The sequence below is a fragment of the Lolium rigidum genome, chromosome 2 (genome assembly GCF_022539505.1).
Source record: "Lolium rigidum isolate FL_2022 chromosome 2, APGP_CSIRO_Lrig_0.1, whole genome shotgun sequence".
Taxonomy (NCBI): domain Eukaryota; kingdom Viridiplantae; phylum Streptophyta; class Magnoliopsida; order Poales; family Poaceae; genus Lolium; species Lolium rigidum.
In genome coordinates, this window is record NC_061509.1 from 54,938,289 (window position 1) to 54,948,868 (window position 10,580).

Below are 10,580 nucleotides of genomic sequence, written 5' to 3' on the forward strand. Positions count from 1 at the left end.
ATGTATCGTTTGGAGGACGTGACAATTGTCGTGTTGAAAACATTGAGTTCGAGGTGGTGGACTTAGATAGTCCTTACCATGCGTTGCTGGGAAGACCGGCATTGGCGGCTTTCATGGCCTCAACCCATATGGCTTACCTCAAGATGAAGATGCCGGCACCTCGCGGACCCTTGACCGTGGTGGGAAACTATAAAGTCTCGATGGAAACCGCTTCCGCCGGATCAAACCTGGCAGAATCACTGGTGATAGCGGAGGAAAAGAAAAGAATGCAAACTGTCATTGCGCTGGCTCAGTCCTCAAAGTTGAGCTTAGCGGCAATGAGTGGGAACTTGGCCTCACCGGCATTCAAGCCGACAAACGAGACAAAGGACATTGTGCTGGATCCGGCTTACCCAGAGCGTACCATTCGTATCGGTGCCGGCCTCAGTCAAGCATAGGAAAGCGCGCTCGTCAGCTTCCTCCGTGAGAATCGGAACATTTTTGCCTGGTCAACTGATGAATTGGTAGGAGTTCCGAGGGAGCTGGCTGAGCACTCTCTAAACGTCCGGAAGGATGCCAAACCGGTGAGACAACCTTTGCGCCGGTTTGCAGAAGATAGGAGGAAAATCATTGGAGAAGAAGTGACAAAGCTGTTGGTTGCCGGTTTCATCGTGGAGGTCACGCACACGGAGTGGCTGGCTAATCCGGTGATGGTCGAGAAGAAAAAAGATGAGAACCTGGAGGCACAAGCTCCAAAGGTGTGGCGCATGTGCATCGACTACACCAACCTCAACAAGGCTTGCCCAAGAGATCCTTTCCCTTTGCCCAGAATCGATCAAGTGATTGATTCTACTGCTGGGTGTGAGTTGTTGTCTTTCCTGGATGCATATTCCGGCTTCCACCAAATCCCTCTGAAAAAGGAAGATCAAATAAAAACTGCGTTCATTACCCCGCACGGGGCTTATTGCTATGTTACAATGCCTTTTGGTTTGCGCAACGCTGGTGCAACGTACCAGCGCTGTATGCAAAAATGCTTGTTTGATCAAATCGGAAAGAATGTGCATGTCTATGTGGACGATATCGTGATAAAAACTAAGGTAAAAGACACCTTAATCGATGACATCCGGCAAACATTTGACAACCTAAGGCGGTTCCGGATGAAACTCAATCCAGCAAAGTGCACTTTCGGTGTCCCTGCCGGTAAACTACTCGGTTTCCTTGTGTCAAGCCGGGGAATTGAGGTGAATCCGGTAAAGATCCGGGCAATAGAAAGAATGACAATACCACGAGAACTCAAGGATGTGCAAAAGTTTACCGGAAGCTTGGCGTCGCTAAGCCGGTTCATAAGCAGGCTAGGAGAAAAGGCCTTGCCGCTTTATGCCCTAATGAAAAAATCCGATACCTTCGTCTGGACCCCTCAGGCAGACGCAGCATTTAAAGAGCTAAAAACAATGCTAGTTACCGCACCAATACTGGCCTCACCTTTGGAAAGGGAACCTATGCTGCTCTATATAGCGGCAACAAACCGGGTGGTTAGCGTTGCGGTTGTGGTGGAAAGAGAAGAGGAAGGAAAAACCGTGCAAAGACCGGTATACTACCTGAGCGAGGTGCTCTCCTCCTCAAAACAGAACTACCCACACTTCCAAAAGATGACTTATGGCGTGTTCATGGCCGCCACGAAGCTCAAGCATTACTTTGAGGAGCACCCCATGAAGGTGGTGAGTGAGGCACCCATCTCCGATATCATGGGCAACAAGGACGTCAGCGGCCGGATTGCAAAATGGGCAATTCAGCTATCACCATATGTACCAGTATATGAAAGAAGAGATGCCATAAAATCGCAAGCTTTAGCTGATTTCTTGGTCGATTGGGCGGAGATACAATACAAGCCGCCAGAACACAAGATAGAATACTGGAAGATGCACTTTGACGGATCCAAACTCAAGGAGGGTCTGGGTGCCGGTGTGGTGCTCACCTCACCTAAAGGAGATCACCTCCGGTATGTTCTACAGGTGCACTTCAGGGCATCAAACAATGTCGCTGAGTACGAAGCTCTGATACATGGGCTTAAGGTCGCAAAAGAAATCGGAGCGCTCCGGATCATTTGCTACGGCGATTCAGATCTGGTGGTGCAGCAGTGTTCCGGAGATTGGGATGCAAAAGATGCCAACATGGCCTCATACCGGTTTCATGTGCAAAAGATTGCCGGCTTCTTCGAAGGGTGTGAGTTTCACCATGTGCCGCGGGCTGAAAATGAAGCCGCAGATGCTCTATCCAAGCTGGGCTCATCGAGGCAAGAAATTCCCCCCCGGAATAGCCTTGGCACACTTAAGAGTTCCGTCGATCAAACCAAGTCCGGAATCGGAGTCAATTTTCGTACCGGAATCACACGTGGTGCCGATGGATATCGATGAAGGAAACTCGGGGACTGTTCCAGCGAACCCGAGGACTCCACCGGTAAGCTCGGGGACTGCGGTACCCATACCGGCAGAGGTAACGCTCGTGGACAATATGGACATAGACATGCCGGTGTTTGTGGTTAGAGAAGCGCCATCTTGGGTTAAACCTATTAAGGAATTCCTGATCAACGGCACCTTGCCGGTTGACGAAAATGAGTCCAGAAGGATACAGAGGAGGTCCAAAGCTTACACTATCATCAATGGTGAGGTATACAAAAGAAGTGTTACCGGTGTCCTCCAAAGATGTGTGGAGCCGGAAGAGGGAAGAGAAATGCTTGAGGAAATTCACCGAGGAGAATGCGGGCACCACGCCTCGTCAAGGGCACTGGTGGCAAAAGTGTTCCGGCATGGATTCTATTGGCCAACGGCTTTGGAGAATGCGGAGGATATGGTAAGAAAATGCAATGGGTGCCAGAGGTACGCCTCGTCAAACGCCCCCGGCTTGAGGAAGTCGGTGATCTTGAGGGTCGCAGGCGGCGGCTTGGGCGCAGTCGCGGGAGGTCCTTGGGTTGGTGGAGGCGTTGGCGTGGCCCCGGCTGCCTCAGGAACAGAGGTTTCCGGCGGCGGCGTTGGTGTAGAGGTTGCCGGCACGGAAGTTTCCGGCGCGGTCTTGGAGGAAGTCTTCTTCTTTTTCTTCTTTTCAAGGACGGGAGGAACCGAAGGTTCCGCCCGCCCGGCAGGTTCTTTTCCGGCGCCCATGTTGCTGGCGCCGGTGTCTTGGGTCTCAGGAGGGGAGGCAAGGTCCTCCTCCGCGCGGAGATCTGGTGGTGTAGGGGCCGCGCGCCCCGAACTTGTGGTGCCTCCCAGAGGGGAGGCAGAGGTGGTGCCGGCACCAGACGGTGCCGGGCTTGAGTGAGGAGGAGGAGTTGAGGTCCCGGCGAGAACCGCGAGCCCTCAGGCCTGGAGCCGAGCTTGAGCGCGGGGCTGAAAAGGAGAAAAGGAAAAGATTGGGAAAAAAGCAACCGGAAAGGATCTTGGTGAAAACGAAACAAGCAGAAAAGTGGGGCCTTACCCGGTAGAGGTCGGCATCTGTTTGCCCTTGTGGCGCCTCACAGCTACGACCTTACCCGCGAGAGGTTCGGTCCGGAAGTGTTTGGCTGGAGGAGCTTGGCTGGAGCCGGCGTCAGAAGCCGGAGTCTTGTTTTTCTTGCCCTGGGCCATGAGTTTCTCCACAAACTCTTGGCCCGCCTCGGCCTGCAGGGGGGCGACGTGCTCATGGACCTGTGGGTTGGGGTTGTCTGAGGGAACATCTACAGAAGAACGATAACACAAGAATATGAGAGGTATAAAAGGAGAGCTACCTCTAAGATGGTCAATTCATCAGACGAACCGGCGGGTTCCGGCGGAGACTTGCCGAGGCGCCCGGCTGGAGTCCGGCCCATCTTCAGGTCTCGCCAAAAAATGACGGGGTCAGGGTCAAACTTGTCGAGACCGCGCTTCCGGCAACGGCCTCGCCGGTCAGATTCGATGCCGGGGAAACGGTCCTTGGCCTGAAAGAACAAAAGAGAAAAAAGGGGTTAACCGCAATGAAAGCTTCCGGTGAACCGACCCGAGTTGCGTAATTTCTTACTTCTTGGGTCGGAGGGTTAGTAGAGCTAAGAGGCCGGAGGCCCCATTCCCAATCTTCCGGCATGGAGGTCTGGCAGATCTGCCTGTCCTTAAGGACAACATCCTTCTTGCTGAGAGGAAGTCCGGTGATCTTGGTAGGATCGCCGGGGCCATACATCTCGCACATCTTGTGGGCGCGGCGCTTAAGAGGAAGCACCCGGCGCGAGATGAAAGTGCGGATGATATCATCGGAGCAGATGTTGGTGTCCTTCATCTGCTGTTTCATGAAGCGTATAATCCGGTTTGTCTCATTGTGAGACTCCTTCGGATTGTAGCTCCAATTGGTCTTTGTGGGCGGCGCCGGATCAAAAGGAGGCAGATCAATAAGATCTGCGGCGCCGTTGTTCTTAATATAAAAGAAGGTCCCTTGCCATAACCGGCATGACTCGAGACCGGAAAACTTGAAGAAGGGGCTCCCTTGACGAGAGCCAATGATGCAAGACCCGCATTGTACGGGGGGTTGGGTTTAGGAATGTCTAAGCCCTGAACGGAATTAATCCGAAGGGCGAAGAATCGAGCAAACGTCTCGCGAGTGGGACGAATGCCGATATAAGCCTCCATGAAGGTGGCATAGCAGGAGAGGTAGAAAATGGCGTTGCCGGGAAGGTGGTGAGGTTGGAGTTTGTAAAAGTCAAGGAAACTCCGGAAAAAAGAGGAGACAGGGAGGCCGAAGCCGCGCTCGAAATGAGCAAGGAAGACGACGCGCTCGCCGGGGTTAGGCACCAGTTCGATCTCGTCGCCGGGAAGCCGGCAGGTTACTCCTTCCGGAATCCTCCGGGACCGGTATAGCCAGTCAATCTCGTATTCACTAACGTTGGAGCCCATCCAGGCTCCGCGAGTGATATCGGAAGAGTCAGCGCCGGAAGCTTGGCTAGAGCTACCGGCATCTTGCTCTTGGCCGCCGTCGGTTTCCATCTGGGCTAGATCTGCGCTAACCCCGTCAGAGGCGCGACTTTTCGGATTACTGGAGGAGGAAGTGGAAAGGTACTGCTCGGAAGACATGCGGATTTGAGGAGCCCTGATATCTACTCGAAAAAACAGATTTCCCAAGCACTACCCCCGCGCGAAGATCTACGAAAGAGAGAAAAAGCAACAGAAAAGAGGAAGTAAATACGCAAGCAACTCAAGATCCGAAGAGCAAGAAAAAGAGGGGTAAATCCAGATTAAGCCTAACCTGGGGCGGCGGAGTCGCGGAGGAGGAAGTTCGCCGGAGGTTGGGTGAACTTGCCGTGGGCGAAGAAGTCCGTCGACGGCGAGGAGGAAAGGAGCTCGAGGAAGCGAGAATGTCGCGGCCGCGGAAGCAGCACCGCAGAAGCTCTTCGCGCGACGAAGTCCGGCGGCGTCCGGCGGAGCACTAGCGTGGGTTAGCCGGGCGGCGGAGCTCGAGCAGCGAAAGGAGCGGCGAAGACGCAAGGAGCGAGGAGCACTTGTGCGCGATGAACTGGCGAATGCGAGAAAAGGAAGGAGAAGGGGCGGTTTTGCCTTATAAAGGAAGAGAGAGAAGTGGGCCAAAACTGCTGAACCGCGGCGGTTCGGGCCATGGGCCGCGACGGTTCACTCCACGGGCTGCCACGTGGTGCAGCGATACACGCGAAACCGCGAGAGGCCACAGGGAGGGACACACGGATCCAGAGAAGTGGTTGGGATCCGCTGAGGAGCAATTAATGCGCGCGCGGAAGCCGAACGGAAGTGACCCCTGACACTGGCGCGTCAGTCACAGTGCGCATGTCACTGACAGGTGCAGGACCCGATATATTCTCGACTTCGCCGAGGAAGTATTTAAAGACCGAGATGCCGGAAGATGAGCTGCCGGAAAATGCCTTGCAAAGAGAGAGGGCATGAGTCCGGGCAGAGATGCCGGAGCTAAGCTGAGCGCCGGATAAATTAAACCGGTATACAAGAACATGGGAACCTGGCATGGTCTGTTGGATAGAATCCGCCAGACCATACCAGCTTCGGGGACTAATGTTGGGGGGATGACCCCCGGTATGCCAAAGGCATGCCAAACCGGATGGTCTTATCCATCAAGATACCGGTTAAATATTTATACCGAAGCTCAAGATAAGAGTTTGGCTAAGTAAGGCTAAGCCGGTATCCCCAAGAGGGGTATACCGGGACCGGATAGAAAGGATGCCGGAGACCGGAAGGAAGAGCATGTCGGCAGGACCAGTCAAAGATTCTCTTCAGAGCTAGAAGACAAGGGTGAGCTAAGCAAAGTGGCTTTAAATGAAGGCCTGAAGATAAAGAGGAGGATGACGGCCAAAGAAGCCGGAGGACGTCAGCCTCCCTGTTTAAAGAAGACCCCGGCGTCATCTATGATTAAAGTAGCTTTGTAAAGTATCTTTGTAAAGTAGTTTGTCTAGTCAAAGATGCCATTAGGGTTTCTTGCCCTATAAGCCACCCTCTCCCCTATATAAGGAGAGGGGGAGCCCATTCATACGCGCGGAACGTAGAGAGAGAAAAACCTTGTAAGCTCAAACCTGTAACCTGTGGAGATCAGTGAAGAGAATGATCTAGAGCGAGTTCTTCCTTGTGTCTTTCTTCTTCAACCTCTGGCCTTGGCCAAGTTCTTGAGGAAACCATCCGGAAGTTCATCCCATCTAGTCATAAACCCTCCCCCGAATCCTCTAGCGTCCATTCGGCCCCAAGATAAGCCATCCTATGGCATATGTTTGTTCACCACGACGACAAGCAACTGCTGAAACTTATATCTTCCTTTGTGTTGCTTCGATGCCTTTACTTTGAATTTATTGCTTTATGAGTTAACTCTTATGCAAGACTTTTTGATGCTTGTCTTGAAAGTACTATTCATGAAAAGTTTTGCTATATGATTCATTTGTTTAGTCATCATCTTTTGTTAGCAATCTTTTGCTTCAGATCACTCTATCCATGTCATATGCTTTACAATAATGTTGATCAAGATTATGATGGTAGCATGTCACTTTAGAAATTATTTGTGTTATCGTTTACCTACTCGAGGGCGAGTAGGAACTAAGCTTGGGGATGCTGATACGTCTCCAACGTATCTATAATTTCTGATGTTCCATGCTTGTTTTATGACAATACCTACATGTTTTGTTCACACTTTATATAGTTTTGATGCGTTTTCCGGAACTAACCTATTGACGAGATGCCGAAGTGCCAGTTCATGTTTTCTGCTGTTTTTGGTTTCAGAAATCCTAGTAAGGAAATATTCTCGGAATTGGACAAAATTAATACCCAGCATCTTATAATTGCACGGAGCTTCCAGAACACCGAAGAGGGGCCAGAGGAGGGCCACAGGCCCACCACACAAGGTGGCGGCGCGGCCCAGGGGGGGGCACGCCCCCTGTTGTCTGGCTGCCCCGTCAGCCTTCCGACTCCGTTTCTTCGCCTATATAAGTCGTCTAGACCTAAAACTTCGACACAAAAAAGCCACGGTACGAGAAAAGTTCCAGAGCCGCCGCCATCGCGAAGCCAAGATCTGGGGGACAGGAGTCTCTGTTCCGGCACGCCGCCGGGACGGGGAAGTGCCCCCGGAAGGCTTCTCCATCGACACCACCGCCATCTTCACCGCCATCGCTGTCTCCCATGATGAGGAGGGAGTAATTCTCCCCTGGGGCTGAGGGCTCTACCGTAGCTATGTGGTTAATCTCTCTCTCTGTACTCCAATACAATGATCTCATGAGCTGCTTTACATGATTGAGATCCATATGATGAGCTTTTTATCGCTACTAGTTATGTGCTACTCATGTGATGTTATTAAAGTAGTCTATTCCTCCTGCATAGTGTAAAGGTGCTAGTGTGTGCACCGTGTGGTTCTTGTCGTAGGCTATGATCATGATCTCTTGTAGGTTGTGGAGTTAATTTTCATTATGATAGTATTGATGTGATCTATTCCTCCTTTCATAGCGTAATGTGGACAGTGTGTATGCTATGTTAGTTCTTGGTTTATTTTGCAAAGATCTATTATGCTCTAAGGTTATTTAAATATGAATATCGAATGTTGTGGAGCTTGTTAACTCCGGCATTGAGGTGCTCTTGTAGCCCTACACAACGATCGGTGTTTGTCATCCAACAAAAGAGTGTATGTAGCACATATGATAAAGAGTTATTTATTATGTGATCAATGTTGAGAGTGTCCACTAGTGAAAGTATGATCCCTAGGCCTTGTTTCCAATACCGCAAACACCGCTTACTTAGCGTTCTGTTGCATGTTTACTCGCTGCCATATTTTATTCAGATTGCTATTACCACTCATATACATCCATACTACTTGTATTTCACTATCTCTTCGCCGAACTAGTGCACCTATACATCCGACAAGTGTATTAGGTGTGTTGGGGACACAAGAGACTTCTTGTATCGTGATTGCGAGGGTTGCTTGAGAGGGATATCTTTGACCTCTTCCTCCCTGAGTTCGATAAACCTTGGGTGATCCACTTAAGGGAAAACTTGCTGCTCTTCTACAAACCTCTGCTCTTGGAGGCCCAACACTGTCTACAAGAATAGAAGGACCCGTAGACATCAGAGACACTCAAACATGATGATGGAGTTTGAGTCTATTGTGTGGTTGTGGTTTTGTGTGATGAGACTCTTTTGATGAAGATGATAGTTCTTTGGAGGGGGCAAAGTGCTTCTTGTGAGAAAGGAGATGCAATTCCCCCGGTTACCGTAGGAAGGATGAGTGTTGGCACTCGCCGACCTCAAAAGCTACCTTCTACGAGTTCCGGGGAAGGACGAAGTTCCATCTATATGGAGCCATCTACACCACAAGGCCGAGCTTCTTTCTTTGAACAACCAAGTGAAAGATCACCTCGTCCACAACTTCAAGTTCGGCATCAACAACTATGAGGGTCAAGGCGAGGACCTAAACCATAATGAAGATCAAGGGACCACACAAGAATCGATTCTATTGGTCCATTCTCGCCGGGGTTCTAAAGTGTCAAGACTCCTTCATGACTCAAGCAAAGTACATCAAGATATACTCAAGAGCAAGATATGAAGGGGTCCAACGGTATAGAAACCCCAAGCTCATAAATAAGTTTCAATGAGACCGACAAGCCAATGGAGTCATATTCTACCGACCGACGTCAAGGTTTGCCTCTCTACCCTTGTGCTTCTCATCCGGACGTCGTGTCAAGAGTGGATAATACCACTTTTGTACTACATGTCTAGATGTAAAGCACGCATGAATATAGCGGGAGTGCGGTTTAAACTTATTGAGCTATCCCTCCCCCATAATGCATAAAAAAAATCCAAAAGCATATGCTATTCGTCAACTAAGTGACTAATGAGCTTCATGTTGAGTTGTAGCCGTGAGTCCTAGATACATCTACGCGACCTCACCCTACTAAACTCTTACATGGTGGCTTCGGCCACCAACCTCCTCCTTGAGGAGCCTTTTGTTTCTTTTGATTTCTTTTCTTTCATTTGTTTTTGGTTTTCTTTCCTTCATGTTCTTCATGGGAGATTCACCCAAGCTTGTCTTTTCATTTTGATTCTTGCAAGCTTGGTTGAGTAGTACCTAAATAGTTCCGCCATCTAATCCTAAGCCATGATCTATCCCTCAAGCCAACTCAGTCTAAAAGCACAAGTCTACACCAAAATCCGAGTATCTTTGAGTTTGGAGGCCGGTACTACCGGATCTCAGGCCGGTACTACCGCTCTGGGCAGTAATCTGACGAAACTGTATTTTTGTCCCCAGAGCGGTACTACCGCCCGAGGTACTGGGTAAGTACCGGTAAGCGGTACTACCGCTTTTACGAGCGGTACTACCGCTTGCGCTTTTGACTAGAGGTACCGGTTGGGTCGGGATTCATCCCAAACCACCACAAATCCCCTTCCTCCTCAAGTCAACAGCGTCCCCAAGCTCAAGAACTCGAGGAGATCGGCCCCGATCTCCTCTTCCAGCCGCCATCGGCCAAATCTCCTCCATGGAGAAGCTTCCCCACCCTCTTCTCCGCCATGTCCTCCGGTATGAACCCTAATCTCTCTCTCTAGGGTGTGTTGAACTCCCTAGATGCATAGGCTAGGGTTTGATGGAGGTTTGCGGTAGAGAAGCCCTCTTGGAAGCTCTACATGTGCGGAGATACTAGCTTGCAACAATGTGTGACACTATGAACCTCTTTGCCATGTCCCCAACCTAGATCTAGATGTGCAGAAGCTTGAGCGGTAGTACCGCTTGTTCGCGAGCGGTACTACCGGTCCAAGCGGTACTACCGAGTCTGCAGTTGCGGTACTACCGCTTTGATCGGTTTCACCAATGTTGCTTGTTAGTGTCTTCCTTGATCTCTAACTCCATGGCTTGTGCACTTATCCCCTATTCCCTCCCAAAACTTTGCTTTTCACAGGATCATCTAGGCCCCATGGTGGAGGCAAGGTCAAGCCCTCCTCTCGTCGTTATCGAGAAGACGAAGAGCAAGAAGAGATTGCACCAACAAGGACCACCAAGCGTCAAAGGGATGCAGCAGCAGCGGCAGCGGGTAAAAGGACCGTTCGGGGTCCTCAGATATCTATGAAAGATCTCAAGAAAGCCCAATTCTTGCAAGTTCG